General features: G+C 36.4%; 1 protein-coding gene across 7 annotated transcripts in view; it reads right to left on the reverse strand.

The window, feature by feature from the left end:
* Positions 1 to 1,352: 1,352 nt before the first annotated feature.
* Positions 1,353 to 25,768, reverse strand: part of LOC136042249 (uncharacterized) — a 49,285-nt gene continuing 24,869 nt past the window's right edge. For 2 of the 7 annotated variants that reach the window (XR_010621212.1, XM_065727195.1), the window contains exons 5-6: positions 17,007 to 17,094; positions 1,353 to 1,812 (exon numbers count right to left, since the gene is read on the reverse strand). The gene's annotated coding sequence lies outside the window, so the exon portion shown is untranslated. Of the gene's footprint in view, positions 1,813 to 17,006; positions 17,108 to 23,220; positions 23,651 to 25,768 lie in introns of those variants that run through there. The other 5 variants (XR_010621211.1, XM_065727194.1, XM_065727196.1 and 2 more) reach the window with 4 other exon arrangements.

Consider the following 25,768-nt stretch of genomic DNA (forward strand, 5'->3'; position numbering starts at 1 on the left):
TATAGTCATATCTGTCTTTCCTTAAAAATTATCCAACTGACAAAATTCATCCTCGGTGCTCGGCTTTTGTTTTGAATCCTCAAGATCAAGAATCCAACTTTTCATTTTTTTTTTTAACATTTCGCTTTTAGTTGGTAATATTTGATAAACAGACATATGTGTTTGCCTGACTATCGGATACTGAACTGAGTTTTAACGAAAAAAGTGCCAGGTTGCCTATTATGTTGACTGTAGCGTAAAATCAATGAGAACAAAATATTTAATAGATGAAAGAACATGAACTTTGAATATTTTAAAAGTATGACTTTCCTTAATTTTAGGGACAGTTGATGAGGATTTTGAAAGAAATCTTAAGTCAATCTGTGCAACCAGGTTATCAAAAGGGAAGAAACGCATTAAAAAATTTGAAAAATATATGCTTCAAATAGAAGTAGCTTCTTGCTCAGCTTCTTATGTGAAATCAATAGAAAAAAAAGTAAAAAAAAAACAAACTGAAAGTAAGGAGCGACATTAAAACTTAAAACGAACAGGAATTGCTCCATATATGAAAAGGTTTTTTCCTTCTCAACGCCCCGCTTTTTACGCTAAAGTTTGACTCTCTCTCTTAACCCTACTTTATGAAAAGTAAAAACTTTTGCGTAAAGAGCCGGTCGTTGAGGAGGAAAAGCCCCGTTTCATATACGGCGTAATTTCTCTTCGTTTTAAGTTTTAATGTTGCTCCTTACTTTCAGTTAAAAAAAAGTTGTTTCTTTATATTTAATTTCTGAACGTTTTTGAATTAATGCTTGCTTTTATTTCGGCTCTCCGAAATAAAAAATTAAACGAAATCTCTTTTTCAGCTAAATTGCTTTCTCAGAGTTTTAATCGGAAGATTTTGAGAAAAAAGGAGTGGGGGAGGAAGCCTAATTGCCCTCCAATTTCTTATTACTTAAAAAGGCAACTAGAACTTTTAATTCTTTTTAAGAACGCTTTCATTAGTAAAAATATACGTAACTTACGAATTAACTTACGTAACGAACTTCTATATTCGTATGTTTTTACTGCGTATATGAGGGATTTCACCCCTCGTCGATACCTCGCTCTTTACACTAAAGCTTAAATTCTGTCCCAATTCCTTAAGAATGACCTCGACGTATTGGTCTATTTTATTAATTTTATGATTATTATTCTATTAATTCAGTAGTATAGATTAATGAGCGTAAAAATACGATACTTTGTTTTCTAACTTGTAAAAACAATTCTAGGATATGATTTTGAGGAAAATCACCTTCCCAACTGACTCACCCTTTTTTCCAGGATTCCTTAAATAATTCCTGACTCTATGAGCAACAAATAGTAAATAGCTTTAAAAATACAAATTAATAAAGTTTTATTTAAACAAGCCTTTCAAACTTTATAAAATAAAACGTTTCAATTTATTTTCTTTTGCAATTGTTGACTCAGGTTGCTATTTCGTGGCTGAGGAGCAGAGACTGTATAAGGAGCAAAGGAGCTTGAATGAGCAGTAAATTCGTTTAGCAAGGGATGAGCAAAAAGATAATTTATTGAACAAAGTAAAGGGTTCTATATATTTTAACATGTAAAAAAGAGTAGAGAAAAAAGGTATAAACAGCAATTTTATGGAGAATAAAGCGAACTTACGGTTGAGAACCCTATATTTTTATTTAAACTTTACAATTGCAAGTGGCCCAGTGTTTTGCAACGACTTTTTATGTAAAAATGAACGCCATTACACAAAAAGACGGCAACAGTATACAGACTACACGGAATTAGATCAAAATTTACTGCTCAGCTTATTTTCTGATTTTCAACCTAGAAAAGAAAAAAGACATTAATCGATCGGAGATAAAAGACATGTTAAGAAGTGATAAAAAATAAATAAACAAGGAAAAGAAGAAGAGAATTAAATAAACAAAGAACAGAAGAAAAAGGCTAAAACATAAAACTAACCTTCGAACAGAGAGAACCAAACTAATATTCAGTCCTCTATGAACTTTCAGCATTAAAATGCCCAAATGGGTGACTGCTTCCCTCGAACGTGAAAGATACGAGAAAAGAAAAACAAGCTTGGAGCAACACAAAGAGATATTAAACAAATAATTATTGCAAGGTGTCTGTCTAACAAATTCAAATCAATTTCTATCTCATGCATTTCGGGAAAATACAAGCTCTAGGGGGTATCCTCCATCCAATCAAACTGAATTATAAACAGGGGATTAGACCTTCTGATTATCGATCCAATGAGCCCCCTCCGAAGTTTATACAATCACCTTTTCTATATATAACTTATATGCCCATAGAGCATAGCTTACAGCCTTTACCCACAGAGGTATCTGTGTGAGAGTTTGTGCGTGTGTTGGGGGGGGATTGGTTGTCATTCTCAAAAACATAATTTCTGGGCCTTTTAATTATGTTGAACAAAATGGCCATCTCAAAATGTTGAATGAATGTGTTTTGAAAATTTTGGACGTGGGAGGGTGGTTAGTTGCCATCTAATTAATTTTGACTATTGAAAAGGGCACTAGCCCTTTTAATTTTGAATCGAATGAGCCTTTTTCGAAGTTTCTACGACAAGAAATGGCCACCTAAAAATTTTCTATCAGAGTAATTTTGAGAAAATAAGAGGTCGGGGGGGGGGGGGGGGAAAGAGTATTCACCCTACCATAGCTGTGAGTATCAATAAGAGCAGCAAAAATTCTGACTAGCAATACCATGAGCCCCTTCCGAAGTTTACACGATCATCTTTTCTATATAAACCTTCATATGCCACCAGGGCACAACTTACCACCCTTGTCCTGAATGCTCTAGGTGAGAGAGGAGTTGTCGTCCTCAAAGAGATAATTTCTGGACTTTTCAGCTGCGTTAAACAAAATGGCTCTCCAAAATTTTGATTGAATGGGTTTGGTGAAATGGTGGAAGTGAGAGGGCGGTTAGTTGGCATCCAATCACTTTCAACTAATGAAAAAAGCGCTAATCAAATCAGCCCTTTTCGAAGTTCCTACGACAGCAAAGGGCCATCTTAAAATTTCTATTAGATGCATGTTGGGAAAATACGAACATTTGGGGGGGGGGGTATCCACACTCTCATCCCTCTGAATTTTAAAATGGGCAGAAAAACTTCTTATCAGCAATCTAATGAACCCCCTCCGAATCATATACGATTACCCCTTCTATATAAATCTTATATGCCCCAAGGGTATAACAGACAACCATTGCTCTGAGGGCTCTGGGGGGGGGAGTCATCCTCAAAGATATAATTTTTGGACCTTTCGTCTATGTTGAACAAAGTGACTATGAGAGGTGGCTTTGGGAGGGTATCCACCCTCCGATCTCTTCGAATCTTAAAAAGGGTACTAGAACTTCTGATTACCAATCCAATGAGCTCCTCCGAAGTTTATACGACCACTCTTTCTATAAAAAGCTTATATATCCACAGGGCGTAACTTTTTAGACTTTTCAACTACATTGAAAAGAATTGCCATTTCAAAATTTTGATTGGATGTGTTTGGCAAAATGTTGGGCGTGAGAGGGGTGTTATATTGCCTCCATTTACTTTCAAATAGTCAAAACAGTACAAGCCCTTTCAATTTTCAATCGCATGAACCCTTTTCGAAGTTTCCACAACAACAAATGATCATGTCAAAATTTCTATCACATGTATTTTGGGAAAATACGAGGTGACGGGGGGTGTATCCACACTCCTATCATTTTGAAACTCAAAAAAGGCACCAGAACTTCTTACTAGTAATCTAGTCATCCCCTTCCGACGTTTATACGATCCCCTCTTATTTATAAGCCTTATAAGCCCCCAGGGCATAAATTACAACCCTAGCCCTAAGAACTGTAGGAGATTTTCAATCCTCAGATATATAATTTATGGGTCTTTCAACTACGTTGAGGAGAATGGTTATCTCAAAATTTTGATTGGATAGGTTTGGGAAAATGGTGGGCGTGGGAAAGGGTTAGTTGCCCTTCAGTCACTTTCGACTAGCAAAATGGCACTGGTCCTTTCAATTTTGAATCAAATATATCCTTTTTAAAGTTTGTTGTCCTACGACAACAAATTGTCATCTCAAAATTTCTATCAGATACATTTCTGGAAAATAAAAGGTGGGGGGAGTATGCACCCTCGTGCAAAAAGGGCACTGAAACTTCTACTTAGCAATCCAATGAGCACCTTGCAAAGTTTATATGACCAAACTTTCTATATTGACCTTATATACCCCCAGGGCATAACTTATAACCATTGCCCTGAAGGTTTTAGGGGTTCGTCGTCCTGAAAGACATAATTTTCAGGTTTTTCAACTGCATTAAATAAAATCACTATCTCAAAATTTAAATTGGATGTGTTAGGGGAAATGGTGGGTGCGGAAGGGGGCTAGTTGCCCTCCAATCACTTTCGACTGTTAAAAAGAGCACTAGCCCTTTCAATTTCCAATCGAATGAGCTTTTTTAGAAGTTTTTAGGACAACTGCGATACGAAGTACCCTGGTCTAAACAAAAATTAAATAAAAAAAACAAGTTTTTTTAACTGAAAGTAAGGAGCGACATTAAAACTTAAAACGAACAGAAATTACTTCGTATATGAAAGAGGCTGCTTCCTCTTCAACGCCCCGCTCTTTACGCTAAAGTTTGACTCTGTCTCTCAATTCTTCTTTTTAAAACAGTAAAAAACTTTAGCGTAAAGAGCGGGGCGTTGATGAGGAAGCAGCCTCTTTCATATACGAAGTAATTTCTGTTCGTTTTAAGTTTTAATGTCGCTCCTTACTTTCAGTTAAAAAAACTTGTTTTTTTTATTTAATTTCTGAACGTTTTTGAATCAATGCATGTTTTGATTTTGGCCCTCCGCAGAGGAATAATTAAAACGAAATTTGCATTTTTTTTTTTTTTTTTGGCTAAACGGCTTTCTCATAATTTTGATCGAATGATTTTGAGAAAAAAAGAGCGGGGGAGGAAGCCTAGTTGCCCTCCGATTTTTTGGTTAATTAAAAAGGCAACTAGAACTTTTAATTTTTTACGAATATTTTTATTAGTAAAAGATATGCGTAACTTATAAATTAGCTTACGTAAAGAACTTTTATATTCTCATATTTTTATTACATATATGAGGGGGTTCGCCTTGTCAGATCCTCGCTCTTTACACTAAAGCTTAAATTTTGTCCCAATTCATTAAGAATGACCCCAGAATCACAAAAGCCGCAGAATAAATAGTTGAAATTACTAAAAATACTTTAACGTAAAGAGCGAGGTATTAGGAGGAGGTGAGCCCCTCAAATGGGTATTAATTTCTGTTTGTTTTAAGTTTTAATGCTGTTCCTTACTTCCAGCTGAAAGAACTTTTTCATATTTATTTTTTCATTGTGTTTTTAAATAATGCTAGTAAATCCTGCACCCCCTTCATGGAGATTTTCTTCCCCCATGACAAATTATCGATGGAAAGTTCCCCCAGAATATCCCCCTCTTCTCAACCCCTCCCCCAACCAAAATAATCCTCCTGAAAACGCCTTTACACTTCCCAATAACCATTACTATATGTAAGCAGTGGTCAAAGTTTGTAACTTGTTGCCCCTCCCATGGGGACTGTGGGGGAGTAAGTCGTCCCCAAAGACATAGTTATAAGGTTTATCGACTACGCTGAATAAAATGGCTATCTCAGAATTTTGATCCGTTGACTTTGGTAAAATAATTAGCGTGGGAGGGGGCCTAGGTGCCCTCCAATTTTTTTGGTCACTTAAAAAGGGCACTAGAACTTTTCATTTCCGTTAGAATGAGCCCTCTTGCAACATTCTAGGACAACTGGGTCGATACGATCACCCCTGGGGAAAAAAAAACAACAAAAAAACAAATAAACACGCATCCGTGATCTGCCTTCTGGCAAAAAATACAAAATTCCACATTTTTGTAGATAGGAGCTTGAAACTTCTACAGTAGGGTTCTCTGATACGCTGAATCTGATGGTGTGATTTTCGTTAAGATTCTATGACCTCTAGGGGGCGTTTCCCCCTATTTTCTAAAATAACGCAAATTTTCTCAGGCTCGTAACTTTTGATGGGTAAGACTAAACTTGATGAAACTTATATATTTAAAATCAGCATTAAAATGCAATTCTTTTGATGTAGGTATTGGTATCAAAATTCCATTTTTTAGAGTTTTGGTTACAATTGAGCCGGGTCGCTCCTTACTACAGTTCGTTACCACGAACTGTTTGATAAGTAAATAATACATTGTGCCCACATCAATTTTTACTTAGGCAGCGTTATTGCACTGCCTATGATAAGAATCTTTTTGAAAGTGCTAAGAAAACACAGATAAGGGGCAAGCACCCCGCTCGTGTTTGTAATAATATGATGATCCATGTTTGTAAATGATGATCCTTGCTTCCATCTAAAAAGATTTGTTTTTTTATCACTAAAAGGTAGAAATAATTCTCACGAAAAAACTTTGACATGCTGCTAATTTTGAAGTGTCGAAAATAGCCAGTAGTTTATCCTTTTTTTTATCCTGAGCCGACCAATTTCAAATCTGGATTTATATGATATTCATTAATATAATTGAAGTTTGTTTTTAATACATGATTTTATATTATTCAAACATAAAAAATAACGTTTAAAATAATATTTAATTACAAGTTTTTTTACTGAACTTTGGCAAAGCCAAGAGTTTAACATGAAGAAAAACGAAAAAAAGATGAAAAACGAGGAAGTTTTGGGGAGCAACACTCTTCATATACGCAATAATTTCTCATCGTTTTAAGTTTTCCTTTCAGTTGAATTTTTTTTTTTAATTCAATTTGTGATCGTATTTTAAATAATAAGAGAAAATCTGGCTACTACTCCACAGAAAAATCCCTCCTCCCAAACGATTTATTCTCTAGATGATTCAATCGTGGTGAAAATCTACCCTAGACAACTATCCTTAACATCTCCACGTGTAAAATTAAATCAGCAATGAGAATTGAAGACATTAGAAGAATTTTGTATAAGAATTCAGGCAAATTCTACCAGTGTAAATTTCCCCAGAAAAATAAGCCCCTGTTAACTTCTCTCCTCATCGAAAATTAACCCAGTGGATTATCCCACAAATAATTCCACTTCTTCCCCCGAAAAATGTGTGTATACTTCCCAATAACAAATACTATACCTAAACAATGGTCAAATTTTTTTTTCTCAAAGATCTAGGGGCTGTGGGAAGCTCGTGATATACCCAAAGACATAGTTATTCGGCCTTTCAACTATGCTTAGCAAATTTGCTATCTCAAAATTTTGATTGGAAGACTCCGACCAAAAAAAAGAGTGGAGGGGAGTTTCATCCCTCTTTCTATTCTTTTTCAGATAAATAACCTGTTTTTATGGCACTTAGTATTAACCAAGTGACATATAACAATCGCAAATTCCGTCGGTCTGTCTGTCGGTCCCGGTTTTGCTACTTTATGCACTTCCAGGTAAGCTAGGACAATAAAATTTGGCAGGCTTATCAGGGACCTGACCATATTAAATTAAAAATAGTCATTTTCCCGATTTGACTATCTGGGGGGGGGGGAGTGGGGGCCATTAATTCTGAAAAAATAGAAAAAGTGAAGTATTTTTAACTTACTAACAGTTGATCAGATCTTAATGAAATTTGATGTTTGGAAGGATATCGTCTCTCAGAGCTGTTATTTCAAATCCCGACCGGATCTGGTGACATTGGGGGGAGTTGGGACGGGGAAACCTAAAATCTTGGAAAACACTTAGAGTGAAAAAAAAATTTAACTTACAAACGAGTGATAGTATATCGTTGAAATTTTATATTTAAAGGATATCCTGTCTCAAAGCTCTTATTTTAAATCCCGACCGGATCTAGTGACATTGGCGGGGGGAGTTGGTAGGGGGAACCTAAAATCTTGGAAAACAATTAGAGTGGAGGGATCGGGATGAAACTTGGTGGGAAAAATAAGCACAAGTCCTAGACACATGATTTACATAACCGGAATGGGTCCGCTCTCTTTGGGGTAGTTGGGGGGGATTAATTCTGAAAAAGTAGAAAAAATGAGGTAATTTTAACTGACAAACGGGTGATCATACCTCAATGAAATTTGATATTTAGAAGGATATCGTGTCTCAAAGCTCTTATTTTAAATCCCGACCGGATCTGGTGACAATGGGGGGAGTTTGGGGTGGGGGAACCTAAAATCATGAAAAACACTTCGATTCGGGGGATCGGGATGAAACTTGGTGGGAAAAATAAGCAGAAGTCTTACATACGTGATTTACATAATTGTAATGGATCCACTCTATTGGGGGTGAGGTTAATTCTGAAAAATTAGAAAAAGTGACGTATTTTTAACTTACGAAGGAGTGATCTGATCTTCATGAAACTTCATATTTAGAAGGACATCGTAACTCAGATCTCTAATTTTAAATCTCAACCGGATTCAGCGTCATTGGGGAGGGGGCAGTTTGGGGGACCGGAAATCTTTGAAAATACTTAAAGCGGAGAGATCATGATGAAACTGGATGGTAAGAATAAAAACCTGACTAAGATATGTGACTGACATAACTGGACCGGATTTGCTCTCTTTGGTGGAGTTGGGGGGGGGGGGGTAATTTTGAAAAGTGAGGTATTTGTAACTTACGAAAGGGTGACCAGATCTTAATGAAATTTGATATTTAAAAGGAGTTTGTGCTTTAAAGTTCTAATTTTAAATTCCGACCAGATCCTGTGACATTGGGGGGAGTCTGAGGGGGAAACCGGAATTCTTGGAAACGTGAAAATTGGGGTATTTTTATCTTACGAATAGGTGATCGGATATTAATGAAATTTAATATTTAGAAGGAATTCATGTCTCAGAGCTCTTATGTGAAATCCCGACCAGATATTTTGACATTAGTGGGAGTTGGAGGGGGAGATCTTGGAAAACACTTGGAATGGAGGAATCGGGATAAAGCTTGGTGGATAGAATAAGCAAATCGTCCCCGGTTTTCAAAATTCCGAGAAAAACAACTTTGAAGTTTTCATCTTTGCTGGAACTTACATGGTACAACCGATTTTCTTCGCAAATACATCAAAAAATAACTAGGAGGGTCTTCTGAATATGAGATGAAAAAGGTGAAGTTTTCATTGTCAAACTTGAAATGAAATACAGATGCGACGACAATCTGACCTTACCAAAATTTTAGTAAACTTAGATACGACAAAATGTTGTGGGCTGCCTATTCTTTTCACCATGAAGATACGACAAACGAGTTCTGATGCAGCAATACTATTTGAAAAAGTATAAAAATTTAAAAAAACCTCAGTAACATTCATTTTTTTTTTAGTTTCTTTGCTGGCCACCGTTTTGTTTCAATGGAATCCTCCTCTGGACATGGTCTCGTGCAGATGGAGAGGCTTCCAAACGTTCAGTATCCCCTTTGGCCTTGTAGCACTGTTCAATCTTGGTTTCAAAATACTTCTGGTCTTGGTTGGGGATGAAATTCAGGAGATACTTGAAATTTTTGATTTTCGCATCAGGTAGATCAGTATTTTTGCCACAAAGTTTGGGCAAAACAAGACGTTCAACAACACGGACAGCCGAAGTGTTGGGATACATTTAACCGAAGTACATTCTTGTAATATAGTAGCCATTTGCAAGTTTCCAGAGAAGGAAGTTTTGAACCAAACTCTCTTAGCGTTATCCTGACGGGACTCAAGTTGTTTTACCTTTGAATACGGCACCAACGAGTACTTGTAGAGCTTTGCTGGCTATTGAAAGTCAAAGAACTTTGACTGGGTCGCTTGCGGGAAATTCAAAGGACGTGTCTTTCTAACTTCCAGCAACTTCCTCACCAGATCTATTGGAGAAAATAAATCAAGGTGCTTTAGCCCCCATTCAATAGTGCTATGTACAGCATCAACCTCTTTTATAGTCGAATGACGTGGTTCACAATACTTCATAACCACTTTTTCTAAGCGTGGAAATGTTCTTAGAACATCTTGGATGGGGAAGCTTATAATTGAGTTTCGGTTCTGGGACGCGCAGGAGTCCGACCAAGTAATTAACTGACAGATATCAGGATAGGCATCAAAATTTTTTTTAGAATGGTCAATAGTCCACTAACTATTTCGTTTGCTCCACGTCCAGCCTCAAACTCGGACCAAATGCAACAGTATACCTCATTGATTTTTTTACTGTTTCAGACTGTTAGAGAAACTTACTGTTTCATTATGAATCCATTTTTTTAATGTTATATAATCTACAAGCACCTATTTTCAACGATTAAGTTAGATAAATAAATTTTACCTTGCCGTTTATGCCATTTTCTTCTTCCTTGACGCCAATTTTTCAATTAATGTAGCCTATGCGTTTTCGGTCGTTTTTGACAAAATTATACTAGGTTTTCTCAACGCCAAAATTATTTATAGTTAAGTTAGGTTGAGTTAGTTAGGTTAGGCTGGGTTAGTTAGGTGAGGGCAAAAGGTGCTTAAATTTGAATTTGCGATAGAAGCGATTATTAAATTCGTAAAGAACATAAACAAGAGCTAAAAGCTCATATGGCACTTGTAACGAGGCGAGAAGAGCTAAGAGGCAAGAGATCATATGGTTTGAGCTCTAACAAAATTCTATGAATCAATAGATTGATTTAAAAAGGAAAATAAGAGGCTTAATGCCGGTCAGGATTTAAAACAAGAGCTCTGAGTCACGATGTCCTTCTAAATATCAAAATTCATTAAGATCCGATCACCCACTCGTAAGTTATAAATACCTAGTTTTTTCTCTCCCTTTAGCCCCCCAGATGGTCGAATCTGGGAACACGACTTTATCAAGTCAAATTGTGTAGCTACCTGACACGCCTACCAATTTTCATCGTCCTAGAACGTCCAGAAGCATCAAACTCGTAAAATCACTGAACCCTTCCCACCAACTCCCCCAAAGAGAGCGAATCCAGTACGATTCTGTCAATCACGTATCAAGGACATTTGTTTATTCTATCCACCAAGCTTCATCCCAATTCCTCCACTCCAAGTGTTTTTCCAAGATTTCCCCCTCCAACTCCCCCAAATGTCAAAAGATCTGGTCGGGATTTGAAATAAGAGCTCTGAGACATGAATTCCTTCTAAAAATCAAATTTCATTAAGATCCGATCATCTCTTCGTAAGATAAAAATACCCCAATTTTCACGTTTTCCAAGAATTCCGGTTTCCCCCTTCAACTCCCCCCAATGTCACAGGATATGGTCGGAATTTAAAATTAGAACTTTAAAGCACAAGATCCTTCTAAATATAAATTTCATTAAGACCTGGTCACCCTTTCGTAAGTTACAAATACCTCAATTTTCAAAATTACCCCCCCCCCCCCAATTCCACCAAAGAGAGCAGATCCGGTTCGGTTATGTCAGTCACGTATCTTAGACAGGTTTATATTCTTCCAATCCAGTTTCATCCAGATCTCACCGCTTTAAGTATTTTCTAAGATTTCCGGTCCCCCCAACTGCCCCCCCCCAATTACGCTTGATCTGGTTGAGATTTAAAATAAGAGATCTGAGTTAAGACGTCCTTCTAAATATGAAGTTTCATGAAGATCCGATCACTCCTTCGTAAGTTAAGAATACGTAATTTTTTTTATGTTTCAGAATTAACCCCCCCCCCCAATAGAGCAGATCCGTTCTAATTATGTAAATCACATATGTAAGACTTCTGCTTATTTTTCCCACCAAGTTTCATCCCGATCCCTCCAATCTAAGCGTTTTCCATGATTTTAGGTTCCCCCACCCCAAACTTCCCCCAATGTCACCAGATCCGGTCAGGATTTAAAATAAGAGCTTTGAGACACGATATCCTTCTAAATATCAAATTTCATTGAGATCCGATCACCCGTTCGTAAGTTAAAAATACCTCATTTTTTCTAGTTTTTCAGAATTAACCCCTCCCCCAACTATCCCAAAGAGAGCGGATCCGTTCCGGTTATGTCAATCATTTATCTAGGACTCGTGATTATTTTTCCCACCAAGTTTCATCCCGATCCCTCCACTCTAAGTGTTTTCCAAGTTTTAGGTTTCCCCCTCCCAACTCCCCCCCCCCAATGTCACCAGATCCAGTCGGGTTTAAAATAAGAGCTCTGAGCCACGATATCCTTCTAAATATCAAATTTCATTGAGATCCGATCACCCGTTGGTAAGTTAAAAATACCTCTTTTTTTCTAATTTTTCAGAATTAACCCCTCCGCCAACTACCCCAAAGAGAGCGGATACGTTCCGATTATGTCAATCATGTATCTGGGACTTGTGCTTATTTTTCCCATCAAGTTTCATCCCGATCCCTCCATTCTAAGTGTTTTCCAAGATTTTAGGTTCCCCCCCTCCAACTCCCCCCAACGTCATCAGATCCGATCGAGATTTAAAATAAGAGCTCTGAGACACAATATCATTCCAATCATCAAATTTCATTACATTCGGTTATGTCAGTCACGTATATTAGACAGGTTTATATTCTTCCCATCCAGTTTCATCCAGATCTCACCGCTTTAAGTATTTTCTAAGATTTCCGGTCCCCCCAACTACCCCCCCCCCCCCAATTACGCTTGATCCGTTGAGATTTAAAATAAGAGATCTGAGTTACGAGGTCCTTCTAAATATGAAGTTTCATGAAGATCCGATCACTCCTTCGTAAGTTAAAAATACGTAATTTTTTTTATGTTTCAGAATTAACCCCCCCCCCCCCCCAATAGAGCGGATCCGTTCTAATTATGTAAATCACATATATAAGACTTCTGCTTATTTTTCTCACCAAGTTTCATCCCGATCCCTCCAATCTAAGCGTTTTCCATGATTTTAGGTTCCCCCACCCCAAACTTCCCCCAATGTCACCAGATCCGGTCAGGATTTAAAATAAGAGCTTTGAGACACGATATCCTTCTAAATATCGAATTTCATTGAGATCCGATCACCCGTTCGGAAGTTAAAAATACCTCATTTTTTCTAATTTTTCAGAATTAAACCCTCCCCCAACTACTCCAAAGAGAGCGGATACGTTCCGATTATGTCAATCATGTATCTTGGACTTGTGCTTATTTTTCCCATCAAGTTTCATCCCGATCCCTCCACTCTAAGTGTTTTCCAAGATTTTAGGTTCCCCCCCTCCAACTCTCCCCAACGTCATCAGATCCGATCGAGATTTAAAATAAGAGCTCTGAGACACAATATCATTCCAATCATCAAATTTCATTAAGATCCCATCACCCGCTCATAAGGTAAAAATACTTCATTTTTTTATTTTTTCCGAATTAACCGGCCCCCACTCCCCCCCCCAGATAGTCAAATCGGGAAAACGATTATTTCTAATTTAATCTGTTCCGGTCCCTGATACGCTTGCCAAATCTCATCGTCCTAGCTTACCTGGAAGTGCCTAAAGTAGCAAAACCGGGACCGACAGACAGACAGACCGACAGAATTTGCGATTGCTATATGTCACTTGGTTAATACCAAGTGCCATAAAAAGGCGTCGAGTGGTATGTTTACTTTATTTGTAAGGCAATAATACTAACTGCGAAAAATTTACCGACAGGCTGCTGCGTTACAAGGAAGCACTACCAAAATACGATCATAGCCAAGATTTATTCTGACCACTGATACGCAACAAAAATCATAACAAATCTGGTATTTGATAATATTAAATTATACTCTATATATGTACATTATATAATATAATATATAATATAAGATATAAAATATATTAATTCTTGGAACAAAATATTAGTCGATTCCACAAAAATGAGGAACTGGATTCCGGTAAATATTCCGCAGCTTGTGCAAATGTTAATAATGTCCGTTTGTGACTCATTGTGAAACTTTTACCAAATTTTTTCTTCTTTTAAAGTGTACGTCGACAGAGTTACGACAAAAATGCCCATGGAATTTTTCCATACGAGATACGACAAAACCGCTCTTAACAAAACGGTAAAATGTGAGATACGATAAACGAGAAATTTAAAATTGAGGCACTCCCAGTTGAGATACAATAAAATGATCGACGGAATCGGATAGAGCGAAAAATTTCACATTAGATGGCAGTCTTAACTCCACTTCCCGAAAAAGCTCCTCCACTGTCGTATCCGAGTGTCGCAGATACGACAAAACCACTCTCAGGGGACGAAATGTCCTTGATACGTGATTGACGAAATTGTACTGGATTCACACCCTTTGGGGGAGTTGGGGGGAGGGATTCAGTGATTTGGCGAGTTTGGTGCTTCTCGACGTGCTAAGACGATGAAAATTGGGAGACATGTCAGGAAGCTGCACAAATTGACTTGATAAAGTCGTTTTCCCAGATTCGACCATCTGGGGGGCTAAAGGGAGAGGAAAAATTAGAAAAAAATAGGTATTTTTAACTTACGAGTGGATCAGATCTTAAATAATTTAATATTTAGAATAACATCGTGACTCAGAGCTTTTAATTTAAATCCTGACTAGCATTAAGCCTCTGATTTTCCTTTTATATAAATCTATTGATTCTTAGAATTTTGCTAGAGCTCATACCATATGAGCTCTTGGCTCGTCACAAGTGCCATATGAGCTCTTAGCTCTTGTTGTTTCTGTATTCAAATTTGCTTAGATTTGCCAATAGCAAAATTTTCAATGATAAGTTATAAGTCTCTCTGTTAAGCTATGGTGGTTTTGCAATAATTGAGCATTCAAGTTAAATTCAATTTTTTCCTTCCTGGTCTGGGCCACTGAAAAAGAATGCTATGCAAAGAAGCCAACGAATTTGAGCTCTAATTTACTGGATTTGTCTGTGCGATTCTGCCCCCCTTCCCAAGACAAGTGTTGATTCTTTGAAAATAGGGAATTTGGAATTGATTCTTCTATAGACTTCAGAGTCTAGGTTTTTGTGTTATATTGTGTTTTATCGGATTTGACATCGGAAAATATAAATGAGCCCCGGAAAACCTGACGGGTAGGAAAAGAGTCTACGAGAAGTACAGTCATTACAATTTCGATAGGGGATCAGCTTATCCTTCAAATAGATAGCTATATATATTAGGTGTGCCCCAGTGGGTGCACCCTTGGCCAATAGTTTGGCCCGTTTTATCGTTCCAACACGTTACCATACCTTGGAATATGGTATATCATAATAGGGTATTACCATACCCTCTATTTACATTGCGGTAGTGGTGGCTGCCAGGTTTTCCACTCCAATAGTATTTTTTCACTATGTATTGTCTCTGTGCCCTTTATAATTTGTTTTGTTGGTGATTTCCTTATTTTTTTTTTAATTTTTGTGCGTATATGGTCCTTGAGCTTTTGGAATACACAATCTATCTATCTAGAAAAAATAGTCGCTAACAGAATAATGAGTTAACGAAAGATACAAAATTAGATATCAGGAAGGCTGTACAAAAAAAACCATTAAGATAGAGTTAAAAAGTAAATCCACCTTCATTTCAATAGGTAAATAAGATTGTGTTCTATTCATAGTCAAAAAGTCGAAAACCACCCTCAAGAAGGACGGCTTCAAAGCATAAAAAATTCTACCAAAACAGAAATTACAAAAAAAACACACATAAGAATAAAAATAAATGGGGATAAGTACATTCATTAAAAACAGCTCTTCTTTTCCACAAAGAAGATTGACCCGCCTTCATTAGATATTTTACTTTCATTTTGGCAATATTAAAGAGGAAAATTTGCAACACAAGACTTTGGAAGGACCGTGCTAATGAAATTTCACAATTTCTGCTAATGGACATCACTGTACCTGTGATCAAAATCTTAAGAAAATTACTACTACTACTACTACTAATAACTCACTGCAGCACCAATCCACCTGAGGCCAACACAGCTACGCACGCTCCTCCTCCAACCTAATCTAATACAAAAATAGTCGCTAACAGAATAATGAGTTAACGAAAGATACAAAATTAGACATCTGCAAGGCTGTACAAAAAAAAGAAAGAAAAAAAGATAGAATTAAAAAGTAATTCAAACTTAAATTCAATAGGTAAATAAGATTGTCTTCTATTCATAGTAAAAAGTCGAGAACCACTCTCAAGAAGGACGGCTTCAAAGCATAAAAAATTCTACCAAAACAAAAATTACAAAATAAAACACATAAGAATAAAAATAAATGGGGTTAAGTACATTCATTAAAACAGCTTATCTTTTCGACAAAGAAGATTGACCCGCCTTGGTTAGATATTTTACTTTCATTTTGGCAATATTAAAGAAGAAAATTTGCAACACAAGACATTGGAAGGACCCTGCTAATGAACTTCCACAATTTCTGCTAATTGACATCACTGTACCTGTGATCGACATATATAGACGGTTACTACTACTACTAATAATAACTCACTGCAGCACCAAGCCGCCTGAGGCCAACACAGCTACGCACGCTCCTCCTCCAACCTAATCTATTTAAAGCCTCCCTCTTTACACTCTCCCAGAAAGTTCCCATTTCCTTTAAATCTTTATTTATGACATCCTCCCAACCCAGACAAGGACGACCTGCTTTCCGTGTAGCCCAAGACTGTTAAGTCCGATGTCTACCTTACCTAATATGCTTAAATCATTAGCATAATCTAAGTCCAGGAGCGATTTCCCTCCCCATTTGATTCCATGGTCTCCAATTGCCTTTCCTGTGCTCCCTAAGACGAAGTCCATCAAAATGATCCATACAAAGGGGGATAGAACACAACCCAGCTTAACTCCTGATTTAATACAAAACCAGTTGCTAACCTCATGGGATTTTTGACCTGTGATCGAAATACTAAGTCTTTTGCATCTTTTTTACTTTCAAATAAATAAACTTATCCATATCTGAATGAAATGAAACCAGCAGCTGACCTTATTTTCTACCTTAACCTTCACACAATTTTTTTTATTTAATTTCTATTCATCTTCACTATCATTTTCGTTGTAATCCACTATTGGATTTTATACCAAAGTTTACAGAGTTTCAGTTCCTGGTGTCGCTGTTTATTTGGTTTGGCAAGGGCTAGTGGCGTTATTCTGTATGCTTAGCCCAGAGTCGACTCAGTTTTAAATTAGTACCTAGAGAATCCACGGAAGGTAAACAGGAGGGGCTTGCGTGAGCAAAAGGTGGTTGTCTTCCCCCATCATACTTCCAGACGGAAGAGCCCTAAAACGAAGATCTGCACTACAATTAAGAACTGTTAAGTCTAATGTCTACCTTACCTTACCTAAGTCCACTTTACCTTTACCTTTAGTTTCCATTACGATGTCATTGAGGGAGAAGCTATGGGAAAGCGGATATAAACGTTGTTTTTTACTGAGTATTGTAGTGGTGGAAGAAGACTAGAAGGAATTTCAAAATTGGAATAGGGCAGTCAAAGAAGCAGAATACGGGAGAGGAGATAATTAAAACTTAGGCAATCAGTAATTAATTAACATGATATGTGGACTAATGTTTCCTGACATCTCACTGTCTGCGCTACAGCGAATACAGTTTGTCATTTCTTCACGATTATTCCCATCCAAGTGTGAAAATAGAAAACAAATCAAAACCACGCTTTAGAATCATACCCGACCAGTGTGATTGTTTGCTTCTGGTTTTCTAATCTTAGGTCAAAATTTCATCTTCCTATTTTAAACTAGGAAAAAGACTCTGGGCCTTGGCTAACACCTTCGCAACACCAGTCGTCTTTGCCAATAGTATTACCTAAATAAGTGCAGCTGTCCAATTGATCAATGTTCTTGTTACTCAACATCACCACTAAACATTCTCTATTTCTAGTATCAGTGACTTAGTTTTCTTAACATTAATTTTCAAACCTATTCTAGTACCCTAAACTTAAAGTTGAAAGAATTGTTTTTTGTTTGACCGTTTCCAAATAATGCCGGTTAATCTGGCTCATCCTCCATGAAAATCCCCCCCCCCTCACAGGAAATTACTCTGTGGAAATTTTTTCAATGTAAAATACATCCCCCCCCCCTCTAGTGGAATTCTCTTCAGACAATTCTATTATCGCTAAAATCTCTCCTTCCCCTCCTGTCAAATATCTAGCGGAATAATTCAACCAGAAAAATTCTCCTTACCATATATTTGGACAAAATTCAATTTCTAATACTTTTTTCGATCACTCCAGAAATCTCCCATGTCACGGAACATCTTCCAAGAAATCCAAACCTGCTGAGAATTTTCCCTGGACAATTCCTGCTGAATATCTCCACCCATAAATCAAGTTGACAAAGAGGAAATAAGACAATGAAAAAGAATATCAGATAGAATTACATTCTCCACGCAGAAACCCAACCAAATCACAAAATCTACCCCCCCCCCCAAATATATGTTTGGCTCAACAGAAAATAACTATATGCAAGCAATGGGCAAATCTTATGCTTTAAATACCCGGGGGTTGAGGGAGATCATGTTATCTCCAAAAGCATGAACAAAACAAAGAAACACACATTCATAGTCTCTCTTCTGGCCAAAAACACAAAATTCAACAATTTTAAAAATAGAAGCTTGAAACCTCTACAGTATGGTTCTCTGATACGCTGAATTTGATGGTATGATTTTTATTAACATTCTTTTACTTTTTGGGGGTGGATCCCCCCTTTTTTTAAAAATAGGAAATTTCTATGGCAGGGTCCGCTCGAATCTTTTGACGGGTAAAACGAAACTTGATAAACCTTGTATATATTTGGAATCAAATAATAAGCCAATTCATTTGATATATCTTGTTGTTGTCAAGGGGAAACCATATGTCTCCCTTTTTTATAGCAGGTGAAAAAATATATAATAACTTTCTATAACTTTCCCTGTTCTTAGTTACGCGGTTGAAATCTTTACATTAGAAAGGAAGCTTTCTATGGTAGATCGCATGGAAAGAACAAAACCACCTCGACTAAAGAAATTCTAGCCAAGCCTCGGCACTGTTTCTGTTCTTATTTCTGTTTTTGTCTAACCTGTTTCTGTTTTCAAAAATCAAAAGAGAAAACAGAAACAGTTTATCTACTTTTTTCGGTTAAATTTCTCTTCTTTTTTCATTTCTATTTGATTTTAACCTGTTTACGGTTTGTTTGCTGTATGTTTTCATTTTACCGAGCACTTGCGTTTGCGCAAACATCTAGCAGATAAATGACAGTGAACTTGTACGCTGCTATCCGGTGGCAAACTGTTTGGATACCGCAAGAAGAAAATAAAAGGAAAAGAATAAGTCACGTATGGTCTTGAAGGACAAGGAGTAAACCCTTCCTCAGCATACTTGATAATTCTCTGAAGGACCCGCTCTTATTCCATTTGAAGAAGTACTTTGTTCAGAGCCCTAAATTCAAATTGGAACTTTACCAACGTGCAGTTTACTTCGATCCATCTATCTACGAATGACTTTGGCAGAGAGAGAGATGCGGCCAGACAGAAAATCACAAGCTTACTGAGCAGCTCATGTTAAATTGCTCCCTTTGGTGAGAGCCAGAGTCTGAGTGAAGTTGATGCATACTTTTCTTTGTTTTTTAACAAAACAGGACAAACACACTCTGTCCAAAGATCAGATACTAATTTATATATATATATATTTTTTGTATATATATATATATATATATATATATATATATATATATATATATATATATATATATATATATATATATATATATATATATATATATATATATATATATATACATCAACCCTCGTTTCTTTCTTAAGGATTTCAGCCTCTATTGACACAGGATTCTTAGTAATGACCATCTCCGTGAGTGGTTTTCGGTACTTACCTGGAGCTGTGTGGGTACTTTTGGTTAGAAATTATTGTTTCGCTTCATCCTCGGCAATGATTGATTTTATGATTTTAATGTGCTTTTGCAAAATCCTTGCGCTTTTCTTCCATAATTTTACCGAAGGTATTTTTTTTGTATTAGGAATCTATTCAGGTAATAGATTTATGGTTAAGCATTGACAAGATCGCAACCGAAGAGGAAATTTTAAAGCTTAGTAATTCGATTAGTAAAATTTTAAAGCTTAGTAAACTTACACACACAAACAGACGTTTGTGTGTGTGTGTGTGTGTGTGAGAGAGAGACTTTTATTTCACAAATGACTTTCACAGCGCGTGGCTTCGAATTAGCGATTTACGTCGTATATTGCAGTCAGATAAATTTGTAATTGAGCTCTAAAGTGAAGTAGAAGTTATATTTAAGGATTAAAAAAAGCTAGTTATTTTTTCTTTCACTTTTTTCTATTCACTTTGCTTCTTTGAAGTAATCATCTGTTTTTTGTTTATTCATTTATTTTATCACTTCTTTATAGGTCTTTTATCTCCAATCGATTAACGTCCTTTTTATTTTCTAGGCTAAGTCTCTGCTGCCATCTTTTTGTGTGATGGCGATAATTTTCACCTAAAAAGTCGTTGCAACAGACACGTCTTCTTGTAATTTTAAAGTTTCAAAAGTCTTTTTCAAAAAGAAAAGTTGGTAAAAGCAAGAGAATTTGTGGATATACGTCTGTTAAACTTCTAAACCGTTTAGCTTAGACAAACATAGATGGCACCAACAGAAAGAACGTGAAAATTTACCATGGAAAGTACTAGTATCTCATTTTTTTTCCAAAATGACGTTTACGTCTGTTTCACAAAAACGGCTAAATTAAAGTCGTATAGTATGCGCATATGGTTGACTAAAAAAGAGATGTGTAAGTGGATTTGGGATGGTTTCAAGACGGTTTCTTTACGCTAGCTTGGGAATCGCAGCCTCTATTCTCGCCATAATGTGTTGAGTATTTATGGCTGGGTGCTACATCCTTAAAAAAGAGGAAGATAAACAAAGGAGAGGTGTTAAAACAGCTGTTCTTCTTATAAAAACAATCACCTGTTTTTGTTGGACCTGTTTCTGTTGTTTCTTTATTTGTTTTTATTTTTTTGTTTCTATTTTTCTGAAAAACAGAGACAGTGCCGAGGCTTAGTTATAACAGAAAAACCAATACATGATTTTCGCTTGACAAAATCACAAGGCTACGACAGAGTGTCAAACGTAAAAACACGCATCAAGGGAAATAATACAATTCAGCTAGACTGTTTTCATCCAATTCAATCATAAAAAGTGCAAATATTAAATCAGGCTATTAATAGGCTATTCCTCAAACGATTTGTCATTTTCTTCGTCTTCATCAGTCTCAAGAAGGGTCTCTTCCGTACCCTAAAGTTTTCAAACTTTCATGTTCATGGTGGAATAGACGTAGAATCACCTTCTCCCTTCAGAGGGCTACAAGATCGCTCTTTTTCACTTTTTCATTTCTGCCTTCAGTGCTTGTTTTTAACAGCAAAGTTCAAAGCGCCTCTCATTTATTTACGTGACTGGAGTAAAACTTTACTACTGACCAGTTTCAAGTAAAGTTTACCGACCTTTGCTTACTGCAAAAATTTTCAAATTGGTTTGTGTCCCATACAGTAGATGGAATGAATGGTGTCTTGAGCTGCCTTCCAGTCGTCAAAGTTTTTGAACGCTAGTAATTCGAAAATGCAAAGCACAGCTTAGATATACAATACAGTTATGAAGACTCCTATCTTGCCTATGAGAAGCTTTAGGTACAGACCTCTGAACTTGGCACCTCCTCCAAGCTCGAGCTCTGACACGTATATCGTACTAAAACACCATAAGCAGGAACGAAATTTTGTTTTGTTTCCAACCGGCATAATTTTGACATAGTAAAGTATCACAGCTTTACGGTTCTATTCACGACGTCAGTCGAATTGCTCCAACTTTGAGATTCAGATTGCGAGTTTCCTCGCTAGGAGCTACTAGGATCGCTACCGCTCTTTTGTAAATTATATGAAGGATTTCTGACTGATTGGCTCAAATCAAAAATTGAAGAACTTATTGACCCAACAATGTTTTAACCACAATGTTTTAGTTTAAAAACTCCTAAAAGAATTTCATGTTAACTCAAACCTTGTTAGAATAGTAGCGTCTTTCCTTTCCAGTAGAACTCAATGTGTAAATATAAAAATTTCTATTCAGATCTCCTTCCAGATTACTGTGGTGTTCCCTAGGGTACTCTCCTTGGCCCGCTCCTGTTCCTGATTATGATAGATGGACTTGCTACTGAACACCCTGACCGCAGGAAATTTGTCGACGACATGTCCTTACTGGAATAATTTGAAAAGCTCAGCGAAGGATATCTTGGAAGATATTTCCAGTGACTCTGCACAGGCAGACATGACTGTGAATGCCAAAATGTCAAATATCATGACTATCAGTTTCTTGAAGAGCTTCGTTCAAGCAACCAATCCCTTCGGAGATGTCGGTCCAGAAGTGCAAACTCCTGGTTATCACTATCTTGAGCTATCTATCAAGTGGAAGGTTCGCGTTCCTACCATCACGTAGCAAGCTAATTTGACACTTTCTACAGTTATATTTTCTTGAGTTTTCTTGCCCTGCAATCCACTTTTCGAGAATTTATACAGGTTTCAGCCGCCCTTATCTTGAATTTGTTGTATTTACTCAGTTTTTTAGTTGATGATCGGTTTTTTTTTTAATCTGAAGTGTCTGTCTGACACTGTGTGTCAGTGTCTGTGTTTGCTTTTTTCTTTTTTTTATTTGACAAATATTATCTGACTGTAATACCTGACATAAAGCACTAATTAAGCGCCATTGGCTGTGAGTCTTTTTGAAAATAAAAGTCTCTCTCTCTCTCACTCTCATAATCAAACACCCCCCAATTAATAAGCTTATAAATTTCCTCTTCGGTTGAAAATTTGGACCATAGTCCCAAAAATTATATTTCACATCTTTGCTACTATTTCACAAAGCTAATTATTTATATCATAGTGTCTTTTACCCTATTTGTAGTTATTAAATGGTCTTAATCCTTTGATGCCCAACTGTTAACAGCACCCTGTTTTAATGGTCTCTTTTTCGCATACTTAAGAGCAAGTTGAGCGAAATTTCCTAGTTTTCCACACAGATTCTTATGAAAACACACAGGGTTTTCCCATGTTGAACACTTCCCAATAGCATGTATCCAATCCTCTAAATTATCAAACTTGAGACTGAATATATTGTTTGCCAATTGATTGCTCTAAAATTATATTCAACGTATTGGTCCATTTTCTAATTATTGTTCTATCATAATAATATGGTACTTCTTTTTCTAACGTAAAAAAAAAATTTTTTTAGGGTTCCAACACTATGATTTTTAGCATAGTGGCCTTTCTAACTGAATCAACCTCTATCAGGTCTCTTAAGTGATTCTTGACTTTAGGAATTGCAAGTATTAAGCATATGATAAGCTACAAGAATACGAAATAATAATGTTTTACTTAAATCTTTATTTAAATAAAAAAAAAAAAATGTCTCGAATTTATTTTGTTGACTCGGGATGCTATTTCTTCACTAAGGAGTAGAGGCTTTATAACGAGCAGAAGAGCTTGAATGAGCAGTAAATTCGTTTAGCGTAGGATGAGAAAAAAAATTAGTCCAAAAATTTTAAGGGCTCTATTTCTTTTAAAATATGAAAATGAAGGAGAAAAAAAGCCATAAACAACAATTTTACAGACAATGAAACGAATTTAAGGTTGAAAGCCCTTGATTTTTATTTTAACTCTAAAATTACAAGAAGTCATGTCTGCTGCAACGCCTTTCTCTGTGAAAATTAAAGCTATCACACAAAAAGACGGCAACAGTGTACAGACTTACACAGTTGCGAAATTTACCGCTCAGCTCTTTAATTTCTTAGCCTAGAAAAGAAAAAAGACGATAATCGAATGAAGATAAAAGACATGTAAAGAAGTGATAAAATACATGAATAAATAAAGAACAGATGATTACTTCAAAGGAGTTGAAGTGAATACGTCATCGGGTTAAAATCAAGATTTTGACCCACGTACAAGGAAAGTAAAACAGTTCAAAATAGGGATGAAACCTTTTTATTGAACTATTCAAAATAGGATGAAACCTATTTTGAACTGTTTTACTTTCGTCATGGAAAGGCAGTGTGGTCTTCGAAGTTATCCACATTCAAGGAAGACTACAACAGCCACTGGTCATCTTGAGGCAATCTTTTCTATTAGCTATTTCTATCTATTCTATTCTATTAGCTCTTTCTATCTAATCTATTCTGTTAACTATTTCTATTATGCTGTATAAAGACTTAAGTATCAAGATTCGAACCTTATTACATTTGTTCTTTTTCTTTGACAGCATTTGGAAAGTCATAGATTTTTATTTCCTTATAAATTGTCTTAACCACCTTCCCACAAAGGAATGTAAGAGCATGTTAAAAATTACATTTGAACGTACTTGCAAGTAATACATGCATTTAGTGTTCTGGTTCAAGTTATTTCAGGTTTATATATTGATACTTATAAATAGTAAAAAATATCTGGTAGAGAGTCAAGCTTTTTGATTACTTCTCAGAGAAGAAAAGAATAGAGACAGAGAAAAATGACAGTTTCTGAAAGGAGACAAGAATGTCAACCGCAGAGTAGGTCATCCTTTGACGGAGCCAAGGGTCCCTGAAATTCCCCTATACGCCATGTAAGGAAATGGTAAATTTTATGTTCCAGTGTTTTGTAAGCAATACACACGCTTCATATTCATTTTAGTACTCTTTACAAGGAACTTTTGATTTCCAATTGAATGAGCCCACACCAAAGTGTATATGACCACCTTTCCAATGAAAACTATAAAGTATTTTAACAATGGTTAACTTGCATAGTTTACAGCCCTTGCCATGGGGACTGCCAGGGGAAATACCAAACCTGGATGCATGGTTATTTGATCTTTGCACTATTTTAAACAAAATGGTAATGCATTTTTTCCCTGGTCAGTTTGAGTCTTACGAGGGCCAAGAAAAGTTGCACAAAAGAATTATGGGCATACCCCCCCCCCACTCTCCAAAAGTGGGGTCCGAAAAAGGATCAATTTGTCTCTTGTGATCAGCCCAAAACTTATATTGGTAAGTCATTAGACTAAAGAGACTTCAACTCAGAAGAGACTCAAAGATCCAACATATATTCCCTCTCTAGGGATTAAAAAAAGTTCTTGAGACGTAAAGGGAGCCCACAGACAGTTAAACTCTTTAATAAGCTTGTTGTACACTGGTAATAACAGCAGCCATTGACTTAATAAACTGATAAAAAAAAACATATTTGATACATAAAATACCAATAGGAAATAAATAACTAGCACCCTAGCCCAAAAGTACCTCCCTGACAGGGAAAAACAAGTCTGTGCGATTATCCTCCTTCCTATTAGGTCTCAGTGTATTAGGTCTTAAAGAATTAGGAATTATTAGGTCATTAGGAAGAACTCGTCTCTGACGCTATTATGACCTTCGATATTGATTGAAACACCAAATGAGGCGCAAAATCATTTAGGTCCATCATACTGATAATATTGGCATAATTGAGACATAATTCTCAAGACAAAGTTCCTTACTAGATGTTTTCAATTTTCCAGCAATCTACACACTAGTGTTTCAAAATCCAAAGTTTTCAAGTTTAACTAAAACTTTAGATTAACTACATTGCAAGCAGAGGCAGTTTCGGGGGGAGGGGGTCAGAGGGGAAACTCGCCCCAAACAGAGAAATTATGGAGGGGGACCAAATTGCAATTGAATAATACAACGTTTATAAATATTTTCTAATTTTTAAAATCTAATTCTAACTAAATTTAAGTAAACAGCTGACAGTACGCATTGCAGCTGACAGCAAATTGAATCAAAATTCTATTTTTCTCACATATTTTCCCATATAAAGTAAGATAAGTCAGATTTCAATGAATGATTTGCTTTTAATAATAAAAATTTTGTTGAAATGAAGCCTGAAATTTTTGGGAGACGGGAGGGGCAATCA

The sequence above is a fragment of the Artemia franciscana genome, unplaced genomic scaffold, assembly GCF_032884065.1.
Source record: "Artemia franciscana unplaced genomic scaffold, ASM3288406v1 PGA_scaffold_89, whole genome shotgun sequence".
Lineage (NCBI taxonomy): Eukaryota > Metazoa > Arthropoda > Branchiopoda > Anostraca > Artemiidae > Artemia > Artemia franciscana.